Here is a 15,040-nt window from a genome sequence, read left to right as displayed (position 1 = left end):
GCTACCTGAGTCCACCCTACAGCGCTGCCTCCCAGGCTTTTGATTGGAAGATAGGCATTTATATCCTAGCTCTGCACATGCTCACTGTGCACTTGGGCACATTGTTTCACCTCTGCAAGCCTTAGTCTTCTCACCTGGAAAATGGATGAATAGATGCAGCCTCCAGGAGGATTGCTGTGAAATGAGGGGTGAAGGAGGCTGTTTGCAAAGTTCTGTGTAAGTTTTCAGTTCCCACATCTGCTTTTGTGGCATGACTTGCGTGACTGGGACACTTGAAAAACTGGCCCCAGTGCTACGTCTCAATATCCTCGATTAATCCTTGCGCACGATTAATCAGTTTATTCTGTTGCTCTGAAGACAGAAACCAACTCCAGAGGGAACTGGAGGGCAGGAGCTGGGTCTGGATGTGTGTGAGAAGGGAACTGTTTTCTATAGATCCTCTCACAATAACTGCACACAGATTAGCCATTTCTCTAGCTATAAATAAAGGTGGCCTCACCGTCTCTGTGGTCGGGAGGAAATATCAATAACATGACTAATTATGGAAACCGCATAATGCATCATTAGTTAGTAATTATGACTTTGTCAAGTGCCTGTTAATTTTTATGTAAGAAACACTCAGTGTGTGACGTGGAAATATTAGCTTGTCATCTGGCTTTCCTTTCTGGTGGGGGGAGAATGATTTGAAAGTTTAGGTTAATGAGTGTCAGGGTGAAGGAGGAGGAGAGGGAGGAGAAGGAGGAGGAAGAGAGGAGGAGGAGCAGAAGGAGGGGGAGAATTAGCAGGGGGAGGAAGAAGAGAAGGAGGGGGGATGAAGAAGGAGAAGGAATGCATAGCAGGACAGGAGATACCACACGGGGGTGGGGGTGCAGGTGGAAGGACCCAGGAGCTGGCCTCAGAAGGTGAATCAAATCAAGCTTCCTGCTTCTATCCCAGACCCAGTATTTGCATGGGGTGTTGACACATTTCCCTAATAAGAAGGCATTATCATTTTACAGCCTCCCTGGAGAGTCTTGGCATGTCTCATTTTGCTTGAATAAATTATTAATTTGGTCTAATTAGTCTTACCCAGCAGCTGGGAGGCAGGTCGAGCTAATTCAGGATTCCTGTGTGGGTCTGCATGTGTGCTTGGTTCTGTGGAGGTGGGGGTTGAATGGAAAGCGCAGCTCCCCCTCCGCTTCCTGTTAGAGGGGTTTGAGGCAGGAGGGAGGGCAGTGGAGGTGGGAGGTAACATTTCATCCAACTCCATCCACTTGTGACTTCACAGTCACCTGCTGACTTGGTTGCAAGTAATAAGAACCTGTGTCTTTTTTTTTTCTTTTCTTTGAGACAGGGTCTTGTTCTGTCACCCAGGCTTGAGTGCAGTGGCTTGATCATAGTTCACTGCAGCCTCCACCTCCTAGGCTCAAGGGATCCTCTTGCCTCAGCCTCCCAAGTCACTGGGACTACAGGCATGTACCACCATGCTTGGCTAATTTTTTTTTTTTTAATTTCACTTTTTGTATAGGTGGAATCCAGGCTGGTCTTGACTCCTGGATTCAAACTATCCCCCTGCTTCAGCCTCCCAAAGTGCTGGGATTACAGGTGTGAACCAGTGCACCTGGCCAGAACCTATGTCTTTCTTTGGATACTTGGATTCTTAGTATCATCTGCAGAGTTGCCTCGGTCAGGGGAGGACATGCTTCAAGCATGTTCCTCAGCCCTGTGGTCAAGGTGCTTCACAATTAGGGCGGATCTACCAGGTTTATTTTCTTGGAGTTCCAGACTTCCCAAGATGACTTCAGCTGCCTAGATTTTGAAGCAAGACAGCTCTGCTTCAGAACATAGCTCTAACCTACACAGCTTTTGAACTTGAGAAAGTTACATCAACTCTCTGTGGCCTTGGCCACAATGGAATAATGACTGCCTGCCCTTGCTCTGTCACATGGAGATGAATTGAGATGATACATACATGCGTACTTCCTAGTACGGTATCTGGCTCATCGCAGGTGTTCAATAAATGGTAGTTGTGAAGCTTATGAGAGAAGTGGGGCAGAAATAGTTACAGATATTTTATGCACAAGGAAATTAAAATCCAAGGAGCTGTCATAACTTGCCCAAAACAGACCAGATGAAGTCCCTGTCCTTTTTTCTTCCTGCCCCACCAGGTCATCTCTCAAAGTTGACATTGGCGTTTGGCTATTTATTTCTTTTTTGACAGAAGTTTGTGGTTGCTAGAACATAGGCAATAAAAAAGCTGAATGTGCTTAAGAGCCCTGATTATTTTTTAATGGCATTCAAATCCCTGTGACATTTCTCCCCGTGTAATAAGGTTTCAAGATTTCACTTGTTTTCGAGAGAGCAGAATCATCTTCATGGGTTTTCCTGTTTTCCAGTGAACAACCACCTATTTCTAAGCAGCAGCATCAGAATCCATCAGGCCCTCTTCTGAGCCCCCAGAGCCCAGGTACGAGCTTGGGCAGCTCACCCATGTCGGGTCTCCACTGTTTTTTTGTGTGTTTGTCTCCTAGGCTAGCTTTGAGCACCTGGAGGACGTTGCTCTTCCCCCTTGGGTAGGGGCTTCAACCTGGGTGCTCTTCCAGCCCCGGAGCTATGTCTTTATCTCAGAGTCCCCAGCTCAGGGTAGAGCACGTGATAGCTTTTCTAGAACTTCTTGATGAATAAAGAAAAGACACTCAGCCACAAAGCTGGAGTGACTGTAATTTAATCTTTTCCTTGAGTTCAGAAGGCTCTTGTGGCACCTCAAGACCAGCAATTTAAATCAATCAACACACATAATAACATCACCCACTATTGCACTGCCTCTGTTCCCAAGTGCTAGCTCATATTATTAGAGAATCAGATACTGTTTGACTCCTTTGTATTACAAATGGGGAGACCGAAGCCCAGAAGAAGAAAGCATCGTGTGCAAGGACACCTATATTTAACTTCCCTCTCCACAGCTCCTTTCTTCGAATTATCAGATGTTCTTAATGCTTCTGTTTATATATATATATTTTAATCCATCTGCATTACTTGGTGCCAAGGTTGCTGTAACCCCTGCTCCATGGGTCTTCCTGCCTCTCCTCTCTTCCATATGGAGTTGCTTAGCTTTGCAAGAGACAGTCTCTTGAAAAAGAGTTTCTTTGTCTTATTTCATTTCTTAAAAGAACCTACCATGGGTTTTTTTTTTAGTGCTCTTCAAGGGTACCTGAAGTGAATTTGCACCAAAGTAGCAGCTGCATTGCTGCAGTTCTAGCTTCACCTTCATGAATTTTCCCCTTGGTAAAAAACATACTAAGTTGTCTCCAAGTTTGAAGCATTCAGCAAACAATGGCAAGGCAGAGCCCCCAGAAATGTACACCTGATTTTCATGACAAATATATATATATTTATTTAATATATATTGTATTGCATTTTAGGTTTTGGGGTACATGTGAAGAACATGCAAGATTGTTGCCTAGGTACATACATGGCAATGTGATTTGCTGCCTTCCTCCCTATCACCTATATCTGGCATTTATCCCCATGTCATCCCTCCCCAACTCCCCACCCCCCACTGTCCCTCCCCTAGTTCCCTCCAACAGACCCCAGTGTGTGATGCTCCCCTTCCCGTGTCCATGTGTTCTCGTTGTTCAACACCCGCCTATGAGTGAGAACATGTGGTGTTTGATTTTCTGTTCTTGTGTCAGTTTGCTGAGAATGATGGTTTCCAGGTTCATCCATGTCCCTACAAAGGACACGAACTCATCGTTTTTTATGGCTGCATAGTATTCCATGGTGTATATGTGCCACATTTTCCCTGTCCAGTCTCATGACAAATATTTTAGTGCTGTATTGCTGTATGGACACAGGTAGCAACACAAATTGGAATAGAATGGAACCTGTCCCCTGTTAGCAGAGTCACCCCAAAAGAATGAAGAGATCAGTAATCATCCCAGCTGGTATAATACTGAATTGTTTAAAAAACAGCTCATAATTGAAGTCAAGTGAAAACACTGTGTACCCATTAAGATATGGGATTATTGAAGAAATGAAGTACATTTGAAACCTTCAAAAAAACCAGAACCTACCATGGCTTTTTAATGTCTGCTCCTTGTCTAAGGAAAGAAAATCTGCACAAGCTTGCTCAAGAAAAGTGAGTGTGTGCCTGGGGGAGGAGTTTACAAAATTCATCCAGGTGCTTAAAAACGAACCTGTTACGTAGCACTAAATAAGTGTTTGTTGCTGCTGCTCCTATTTTTGTCATTTGTTATGATTGTCATTGTTGTTATTGCTATTATTCCACTCCAACGGAATCCCAGGATAATGTTTCAATACAGCAGGACTTCCTGGGAACTGGGACTCTGAAAATGTGTTATCTCTTTCACGACATGTTTTTGACACACCTCTATAACTGGATTCTCAGAGTGGCCCACAATGCTGAAGCAGTAAAAAATCATTACCTAGTTCTTATCAATTTTCTCCTTGGATCAAGCCAGACATCAGAGAGGGTATGCACTGAGACTTTATTGACTCCTGTAGAATTGTTTTCATAGTGGCAATGATTGAAGGACATTATAAAAGACTGGGTCAAAAAATAGGTCTTTGTATTTGTTGTGGTATATATTAAAAGTAGGTCTTTGTATTTGTTGTGGTATATATTAGAAGTAGGTCTTCGTATTTGTTGTGGTATATATTAGAAGTAGGTCTTTGTATTTGTTGTGGCATATATTAGAAGTAGGTCTTTGTATTTGTTGTGGTATATATTAGAAGTAGGTCTTCGTATTTGTTGTGGTATATATTAGAAGTAGGTCTTCGTATTTGTTGTGGTATATATTAAAAGTGTTGTCCATTACCATCCATGTTTTCCCCTTTATTGAGGAGTAATTTCTCTCAGGTCCCTGCACCAAGGAAAGTTATTTTTCCCTCCCTCCCTTTTTTCCTCCCTCCCTCCCTCTTTTCCTTCCTTTTTTCCTCCCTCCCTCCCTCCCTTCCTTCCTTCCCTCCCTCCCTCCTTCTCCTTCCTTCCCTCTCTCGCTCCCTCCCTCCTTCCTTCCTTTCTTTTTTCTTCCTTCCTTTCTCCCTCCTTCCATCCTCCCTCCCTCCCTCCCTTCCTCTCTCTCTCCCTCCCTCCTTTTTTCCTTCCCTCCTTTTTTCTTCCTTTTTTCTTTTTTGTTCCTTCCTTTCTCCTTCCTTCCATTCTCCCTACCTCCTTCCCTTCCTTCCCTTCCTTCCTTCCTTCCTTCCTTCCTTCCTTCCTCCCTCCCTCCCTCCCACCCTCCCTCCCTATCTTGCCCAGGTGGGTCTCTAATTCCTGGCCTCAAGTGATCCTTCTGCCTAAGCCTGCCATCACTATGATTCATTATGGTGAAAAGATGCAAAACTAGATCAACAAAAGGAAAAGGAATATGGAGTGAAGTCGAGAGGAAAGACACCAAGTGCAAGCATCCAGGAGTCCTCTCCCAGTGGTCATACAGGACAGGCTTAATCCCTCCAGCCATGGACTGTGACAAAACATGTGAAATGTTCTCTACCAGGGAAGCTCATCAGAGATCAGTGCCCAGAGCTTTGGGGGGCTGGTCACATAGGCACCCTCTTCATAGCATGAAAACTCTAGCCTCTCAGTAGGAAAACCAGTGTTCAGCGTAAACCACATTGTACACACCGTTTGGAACAGTGAGTCACTTTTAATAGGAAATGGGACCCATCTGGAATTCCGAATTCTCTGATGCCAGCCAAGGGCCGACCTTGTAAACAGGTCTTTTGAAGGACAGCAGTTAGGAGTGCTAGGTTAACTTTTTTTTCTGTACAGGGAGACAGATAAAAACAAATAGACGGCCGGGCGCGGTGGCTCAAGCCTGTAATCCCAGCACTTTGGGAGGCCGAGGCGGGTGGATCACGAGGTCAAGAGATCGAGACCATCCTGGTCAACATTGTGAAACCCCGTCTCTACTAATACAAAAAAATTAGCTGGGCATGGTGGCGCGTGCCTGTAATCCCAGCTACTCAGGAAGCTGAGGCAGGAGAATTGCCTGAACCCAGGAGGCGGAGGTTGCGGTGAGCCGAGATCGCGCCATTGCACTCCAGCCTGGGTAACGAGAGCGAAACTCCGTCTCCAAAAAAAAAAAAAAACAAAAAAAAAAAACAAAAAAAAAAAAAACAAATAGACAAGGATACATAATGTAGTAGATGGTCAGGGTATCTGACAGCCCATTTGTTGTTTTTGTGTAAATTAGAGACATGGCCTCCCTGATGGCAAACATGGCTGGTTCACAGTTCAGTGGGCACGTGGTGAGTGTAAAAGACAACTTTCTTCTGTCACTCTTCCCCTACCCCAGGCCCAATCCACATTCCCCTATTTAGCAGCCTGTGGATGTTGGTAGGTGTTATTAAGAAACACACAACAGGAGAAAACAATGGAAAATGTCAGGATGCAGATGGCATGGATGGGGTTGCCATTTTATTCAGGTTGTCAGGGAAGGCCTTGCTAATGAGGAGACACTGGGCAAAGGCTTGAAGGAATGGAGTGAGCTATGAGGCCATCTGGAAGAACATTCCAAGGAGAGAAAATAGCACAGGGAGAGAACCTGAGGTGCATGAGCTTTTGGCAGATTCAATGAACTGAAAGGAGTATAGTGAGTTGGAGGGCAATGAGAAAATGAAAGGGTGGTAGAAGATGGGATCAGAGAAGTTGTAGGGGCCAGGTCATATATTTGTTTATGAGACCTATTTATTATGTGGTAAATGGATTTTAGAGCATGATATCAGACACCCCTTGTATTATTTTTATGCAGGGACTTAGACCCATGATCTTCCAAGCATGTTAAGTGGCTTTCTGAGCTAAACCATGTCTCAAAGTGTACTTGAGTTCAATGACCCTAGAGAGTTTTGATGACTCTGGCTAAGGCCAGGTGGTTCCACAACTGGAGGTCACCCATTCTGGCCCTATGTGCAATTGCTACTTTTCATTAACGAGCCCAACCATGTAACAGCATCATGGTACCATTTTAGAGAGCCTTTTCTGTGATGGAAGCTATTTACTTTTTGATCCAAGTTGTACCTTCAGCAAGGGAGACACAAGAGGCACACACATCCTGGGGAAAAAATTTGTAAGGATTCTGACATTGAGAGAATCACAGGATTTCTCTTGCATTTAACTCACTTCTGCAAACATTTACAAGGTACTATTTCATGCATTGTTGAGATCAGTCTCGGTACAAGACCCTGCTTAATGTTTCTTTCTCACAGTTGGGACCATTTGATCCCATCTTAGGCTCAGTCTTATCTCCCTCTCACAAGGCCCATCTTATACTGGAGAAACAGGACTTTGGTCCAGCTATAACTCCACCACCTTGAGCTTGCCCTGGCTGCTGATTTACTCTACTGAGATGTCTGTATCTGGTTCTTATGAGTCCTGTGAACCTACTCTGTACCCTATGATAGTACCAATTCTTCTGCCTTAGACCCTGTTCCTGCCTCATCTCTTCCTTGTTCTAGACAGTCTCCTGTATAGGGAGAAGACATTTTGCCAGAATTTCATTCTGTTGGCTGGAAATTTCCTATTTATAACAAATTCCCCAATGCTGTCTGCAAGTTTTATTTAGCAGTATTGTGCTGACCTTATATTTCTGTGTTCTACTCACTTTAAGGTTCTGAGTTATAAGGATAGCTTAGTTAGAATGCCAGTTCTACCATTACTAGCTATGTGATATTGAGAAAATTCTTTAAATTCTCTAATCCTTGATTTCCTTATGTATAGAATGGAAATAATTAGGGTACCTGCTAGATATAAGGATTAAGCAAAATAATTTTTGAAAATAAACACCCACAATAAGTGGTACTATAGTCTATCATGTTTGGTATATCAACTGATGTGTTTGGTGAATATTAGATTAATAGTTAATTTTTGCTTTATGTATTTGAATTCATGTTATTAGTTGCATACAAGTTTAGAATTGTTGTATCTTCCTGATAGTATTTTTTTGCCTTAATGTTTCTTAGTCTGACAGCTATCTCTTTGTTGAAATTTGTCTTTTTTTTCCATTGTTTCCTTTTTTGTTTATTTCTTTTGAGATGGAGTCTCACTCTGTTGTCCATGCTGGAGTGCAGTGGCACTGTGTTGGCTCACTACCACCTCCATCTCCTGGGTTCAAGCAATTCTCCTGCTTCAGCCTCCCCAGCAGCTGGGATTACAGGCACTCACTACAACATCTGGCTAATTTTTGTATTTTTTAGTAGAGACAGGGTTTCACCATGTTGGCCAGGCTGATCTTGAACTTCTGAAAATCAGGTGATTCACACACCTCAGCCTCTCAAAGTGCTGGGATTACAGGCATGAGCCACGGTGCCTGGCCCATTGTTTTATTTTCACCATTTTGTACCTTTTATAATAGCATATAATTGAGTTTTGTTTTTTCCTTCTTATTTTAAAGGCAGATTCTCATTCTGTTGCCCAGGCTGAAGTGCAGTGGTGCAATTTTGGCTCAGTACAATGTCCACCTCCTGGGTTCAAGCAATTCTTGTGTCTCAGCCTCCCAAGTAGCTGGGACTACAGGTGTGACCACCATGCCCACCTAATTTTAATATTTTTAGTAGAGACAGGGTCTTGCCATGTTCACCAGAATGGTCCCGAACTCCTGACCTCAGGTGATCCACCCATCTCAGCCTCCCAAAGTGCTGTGATTACAGGTGTGAGCCACTGTGTCCACCCATAATTGAGTTTTTAATCCAGTGTTATAGTCTCTGGCTTTTAATTGGAGAGTTTAGTCCATTTACATTGATTTTGATTTTTAATTTTTTTTTTTTGAGATGAAGCCTCTCTCTGTCACCCAGGCTGGAGTGCAGTGGCATAATCTTGGCTACTGCAACCTCCACCTCCTGGGTTTAAGTGATTCTTGTGCCTCAGCCTCCCAAGTAGCTGGGATTACAGGCTTGTGCCATCATGCCTGGCTAATCGTATTTTTAGTAGAGATGGGGTTTCACCACTCCTGATCCCATGTGATATACCTGCCTTGGCCTCCCAAAGTGCTGGGATTATAGGTGTGAGCCACCATGCCCAGCCTGGTTTATAATTTATTTAGATTCATTTCTGCTGATTTTCTGTGACCTACATTTTCTAGGCTTTTTCTTTTCTTTTCTACTTTTTTTTTTTTTGCCTTGAGATATTTTTCTCCTTATTTCATTTTTCTCTCCACTTGTTTAGAAGTTATACTAAACTTATTTTCTATTTTTTCTGGTTTCTCTAGAAATAGATGTGTATTATATTATAACACGTAATTGTATAAAATATATGTAATATATACTGTCATATAATTGTACACATAGAATATATATAATGTATGTAAGTTTATGTATCATATACATCAATGTTCTAAAGTTAATTAGAAATTTTATTTTTCTCCTGAACAAAGCAAGAACCTCAGAATACTTTATGATTACCTGCCTCCTGACTTATTTGCTATTGTTTAGTATTTTAATTCTCTCTTAATTTCTTAACTTCACATATTGCATGTCATTGTGAATGTCTTATAAAATCAAAGTTTGTTTAGATTTCCCCATATATTTACCATTTATTTCTATTCCTTTTTGTATCTGAAACCTTCTGAGACCATTTTCCTTCCTTGTGAAACATGTGCTTGTTTGTTAATAGTCTCTTTTCTGTCTTTGTTTCTCTCTACAAATGCCTTTATTTTACCTCTGTTGATTGAAATATAGTTTTTTTCTTGATATAGAATTCTAACCTGGTAGTTACTTTCAACACTTGGAAGATATTAATTTATTTTCTTGTAGCTTTCATTATTGCTACAAAGTTAGTTGTCAATTTAATTGCTTCTTTGTAGTTAAAAAATATATCCCTTTTCTCTGAATTCTTTTAAGATTTCCTACTTAATTCATCAATTGCACAAGTATTTGTTGATGGTTGCTATGTGCTAGGTGCCCCCTCCCATCATGGAATGTACATTCTAGGGTCTTTGGCATTTTGAAATTTGCCTCTGATGTATGAAGATACTGATTTCTTTAAATTTATCCTGCTTAAGGCTTTCTTGGGTTCTTTGACTCTTTAGTTTTATGCCTTTTAATCAGTTCTGGCATAATCTTAATCATTTTCTTTTTGTCTCTTTAAATATATCTTCTTCATCATCCTCCCCATTCATTCTGAATTGTTGTTTCTTGTTGTTTCTGCTAGCTTTGGGGTTGAGTTGTTCTTTCTTCTCTAATTCTTTCAGTTGTGAATAGAGGTTGTTAATTTGAGATCTTTCTAACTTTTTGATGTGGCCATTTAGTGCTGTGAATTTCCCTCTTAACATTGCCTTAACTGTGTCCCAGAGATCTTGCTATGTTGTATCTTTGTTCTCATTATTTTCAAAGAACTTTTTAATTTTCCCTTAATTTCAATATTTACCCAAAATTCATTCAAGAGTATGCTGTTTATTTCCATGTAATTGCATGGTTTTAAGCAATTTTCACAGTCTTGACTTCTATTTTTATTGTGCTGTGGTCCAAGAGTGTGTTTAGTATGATTTTGGTTCTTTTACAAGTTATTGAGGATTGTTTTATGTCTAATTATTTGGTAAATTTTAGAGTATGTGGCATGTGGTGATGAGAAGAATGTATAGTCTGTTGTTTTGGGTGGAGAGTTCTGTAAACTTCTATCAGATGGTCCAGTGTTGAGTTTAGGTCCCTAATATTTTTATTAATTTTCTGCCTTGATTGATGATCTGTCTAATACTGTCAGTGGAGTGCCGAAGTCTCCCACTATTATTGTGTGAGAATCTGTGTCTCTTGGTACATCTCTAAGAACTTGCTTTATGAATCTGGGTGCTCTTGTGTTGGATGCATATATATTTAGGATAGTTGGATCTTTCTTGTTGAGTCAAACTCTTTGCCATTATGTAATGCCCTTCTTTGTTTAGTTGGTAGCAGTCTTTCCTCTGTATTTAATGCTCCTTTCAAGATTTCCTGTAAGGCAGGTCTAGTGTTAATGAATTCTCTCAACATTTGCTTATCTGAAAAGGATCTTATTTCTCCTTCACTTAGGAAGATTAGTTTGGCTGCAAATGAAATTCTTGGTTGAAGACTTTTTTCTTTAAGAATATAGGTCCTCAATCTCTTCTGGCTTGTAGAGTTTCAGCGGAGAGGTCTGCTGTTAGCCTGATGGGGTTCCCTTTGGAGGTGACCTGCCCCCTTTCTCTCTAGCTGCCTTTAACATTCTTTCTTTCATTTTGACCTTGGAAAATCTGACAATTATGTGTCCTGGGGATGATTTTCTTGTGTAGAATCTTGGAGTAACTCACTATATTTTCAGAATTTGACTGTTGGCCCCTCTAGCAAGTTTGGGGAAGTTTTCATGAAAGATACCCTGAAATATGTTTTCCAAGTTGTTTGCTTTCTTCTCGACACTTTCAGTGTTATGATTCATAGATTTGGCCTCTTTGCATAATCCCACACTTCTCAGAGGTTTTGTTCATTTCTTTTTATTCTTTTTTTAAATTGTACTTTAAGTTCTGGGGTACATGTGCAGATCTTACAGGATTGTTACATAGGTGTACACATACCATGGTGGTTTGCTGCCTCCATCCTCCTGTCATCTACATTAGGTATTTCTCCTAATGTTATCCCTCCCCAATCCCCCCAACCCCTGCTATCGCTCCCATAGCCCCTACCCCACAACAGACCCCAGTGTGTGATGCTCCCCTTCCTGTGTCCATGTGTTCTCATTGTTCAACACCCACTTATGAGTGAGAACATGTGGTGTTTGGTTTTCTGTTCTAGCATCATCAGTTTGCTGAGAATGATGGTTTTCAGCTTCATCCATGTCACTGGAAAAGACATGAACTCATCCTTTTTTATGGCTGCATAGTATTCCATGGTGTATATGTGCCACATTTTCTTTAACTAGTCTATCCTTGATGGGCATTTGGGTTGGTTTCAAGTCTTTGCTATTGTAAACAGTGCCACAATGAACATACAAGTGCATGTGTCTTTATAATAGAATGATTTATAATCCTTTGGGTATATACCCAGTAATGGGATTGCTGGGTCAAATGGTATTTCTATTTCTAGATCCTTGAGGAATCACCACACTGTCTTCCATAATGGTTGCATTAATTTACACTCCCACCAACAGTGTAAAAGTGTTCCTATTTCTCCACATCCTTTCCAGCATCTGTTGTCTCCAGATTTTTTTAATGATCGCCATTCTAACTGGTATGAGATGGTATCTGAATCTCATTTTGATTTGCATTTCTCTAATGGCCAGTGACGATGAGCCCTATCTCACCCTCAAGGACATGATAGACTCACAGGGGGAAACAAGGCTTGTAGAGCAAAGAGAAACAGGCACAAATTTAATGGGATGAGTGCAGAGAAAGGGCAGGGGAATAATGTCATGTCGGAAATTCAGGAAGGTTTCAAAGAGGAGGGGATGTTCTGGTTTGGCCATGAATATGATTTCACTGGATGAAGAAGTGCAAGGGAATTCTGGCCTGAGGCAACAGCAGCTGGATGGATGAACAGCAAGCAGTGTGTGTGTGTGTGTGTGTGTGTGTGTGTGTGTCTGCAGCATAAGGTGTGGATATCAGGTACTGTGCTAAACAATTTAATGCTCTTGACCACTCTGCAAAATGTATTTTTTTCATTTTACTTTTTCCAAAAACATTTCCCATTTTTTATTTTACAGATGAGGAGACTGAGACTCAGAGGGGCCATCTAGTGTGGCCAAGGCCACACATCGGGAAAGCAGTGAAGGTTGTGGAAGGTCAGGAAAGGGTGTGTTGTGAGAAGGGGATTTCTCTGGAGGCTACATGTGGAATCTGGCTCAGGGTAGGTAGAGAGACCTGTGAGGAGCTGCTGCACAGCATGACGAGGGATGAGAAGATGAGGGTTTGGCGGGTAGAAGGGTCCCAGCTCTTGTCCTGTCTTTGAACCCCTGCAGCCCACTCATCCTAGAGAGGAATGAGGAGGCAGCTCTCGTGGAGAAAGGCCGTGACTCCAGGTGACCATGCACAGTCTTCCCGAGAAGCATCCCCTCTCGTCACCCTGTTCCCATCTCAAGTCTAGGACATCCTTTTCTCAAAGGAGACTAATTGATAATCCAGGGTGATAAAATGTTATCACTGTCACTCCATTGAAATGCAACAGCAATGCCCTATAAATGTTCTATAAATCATCCAGAGCTTAAAGAGGAGAGTGAAATGAGCATTGCATTATAAACCACAAAGCCCATTAATCACGTGGCTACAAACCATAAATATGACAAGTACATCCATCAATCCTGCACCTTTCTTTCTGGTCTGCAAATGCACGCATTAGCAACTTAATGGATTTAGAAGGCATTTTCTCCTATAGACTTGGAAACAGAGAGTATTTTATTATTAGCCTCCTGGGGCTAAAAGGAAGGAAAAAGGAGTCACCTTTCACCACAGTTCTCAGGGGCATTACAGCGGGTATCCAGGTGGTGGCTACAGCCACTGACTCTGCCTGAACTCTGGAGACATCAGAGACCTGGGAGCCTGGCCTTGGGCAGTAACAGGACTTTTGGGGGCCAGGACCTGCCCTGCTTCCTGCCCTCCACCTGCTCCCAGCTCCCACAGCTGCAGCTCCTTGACCTGAAGGTTCAGGCCTGCCCTAGACTTCTGGGTCAATCTTTCCCTCAGATTAGAGAGATTGATGTAGCATGAGTTAATAACAAAACTGCATCCTCACTTCATTTCTGCTATTACAGCTACTCTGATTTTGCGTCTTAATGATAGGCTTCTTTCTTCTTTCTCAGACTGCACTTCCACCTGGCTCTGAGAAACCAATATACACAGTCCTTGCCCTTTGGGGCTCACGATTGAAGGGGAGGTACACACCCCATGTGTGGAAACGCAGAGACAGAGAGATCCAGAGATGGCAAGAGCCCTGGTTCTCCTCCTGGTCATAGGAGTCCTTCCTCATCACTCCCACTCTGACCTCAGGGCTGGGGCGTTGCTGGATTTATGGATTTTAGCCCTTGGTGGGGCCATCCTGTCTGCAGACCTTGCTGAGGATTGCATGATGGGCTCAGCTCACAGGTGTGGGAGCAGATGCCCTCTTTCCATTGCCTGATGAAGAGAGGCAGTGTCTCAGATGAACAGGACAAAAGTTTTAAAGTCAGACAGGTCTAAATTTGGACACTAGCTGTGTGACCCTGGGCATGTCACTTTTTGACTTGGAGCCTTGGTTTCCTTCCCCATGCATGCAGGTAGTCTGTCTCTCAGAGTTTGTACTACTAGTAACCGACATGTATTAAGTCCTTCACAGTAGTACTGTGCTAAGTACATTACCCTACAAAGCTCATTCTATTCTTGCAACTGCTGTGAGGGGCTCTTGGGAGCCTGGACTTGGCTGGGGTGGGGGCTATAGTTGAGAAGCCTCAAACCTCCAGGACAGTGGTTCTCAGTTGGGGTGATTCTGCTGCCTATGGGGTGTTTGGCAATGTCTGAAGGTATTTTTAGTTGTTTCAATTGTTTTATATAGTGGGTAGGGGCCAGGGATGCTATAAACATCCTGCAATGTACAGGACAGCTGTTCCAGGCCGATGAAGAATTATTTGACCTAAAATGTCAGTAGAGCTGCCGTTGAGAAACTTCTGTCTAGGAGAAGCAGGCTGGCAGTAAAGCTAGGGGATCATAATTCCCATCTCAGCTGTGGGTGCAGAATGCTGGTCTAACTGGGTTATGACCCAGACCCTTTCTGCAATAGGAGATGTGTCTCTGAAAGCAGGCCCGGTGATGCCTTCATTCCATCCTCTGGGCTGGGCTTCTATTCCTGCAGTTCCATTCCTTTCCCATTGTCCCACTCCCACCCACTCCATCCCTCTCCAAACATTCGCTGAGCACCTGCTTCATCCAGAAGGGTAAGACCCAGCCCTCAGCCAGGAGCAGACAGTGCACAGCCCAGGAAGGTAGAACGGCAGATAATCAGATGTAATGAGGTAAACAAAGAAATCTTGGCAGCTGGCATGGGGGCTCCCCTAAGGGAGGGAGGGTCTTCATTTGGGAAAGTGCCTTGGTAGGGCTGGAGCTTCAGTACTGACAGCACAGGGTCAGCCCCAACA

The 15,040-nt window shown here is 42.7% G+C and overlaps 1 pseudogene; it reads left to right on the top strand.

The window, feature by feature from the left end:
- Positions 1-3,255: 3,255 nt before the first annotated feature.
- LOC110567850 (cytochrome c oxidase subunit 7B, mitochondrial-like) lies at positions 3,256-3,911 on the top strand (annotated as a pseudogene).
- The last annotated feature ends 11,129 nt before the right edge of the window (positions 3,912-15,040 follow it).

This window comes from Aotus nancymaae, unplaced genomic scaffold (assembly GCF_030222135.1).
Source record: "Aotus nancymaae isolate 86718 unplaced genomic scaffold, 86718_ANA_hifiasm-v0.15.2.pri h1tg000076l, whole genome shotgun sequence".
Classification (NCBI taxonomy): Eukaryota; Metazoa; Chordata; class Mammalia; order Primates; family Aotidae; genus Aotus; species Aotus nancymaae.
Note: the sequence above shows the minus strand (reverse complement) of the source record. Positions and strands in the feature narration are given on the sequence as shown.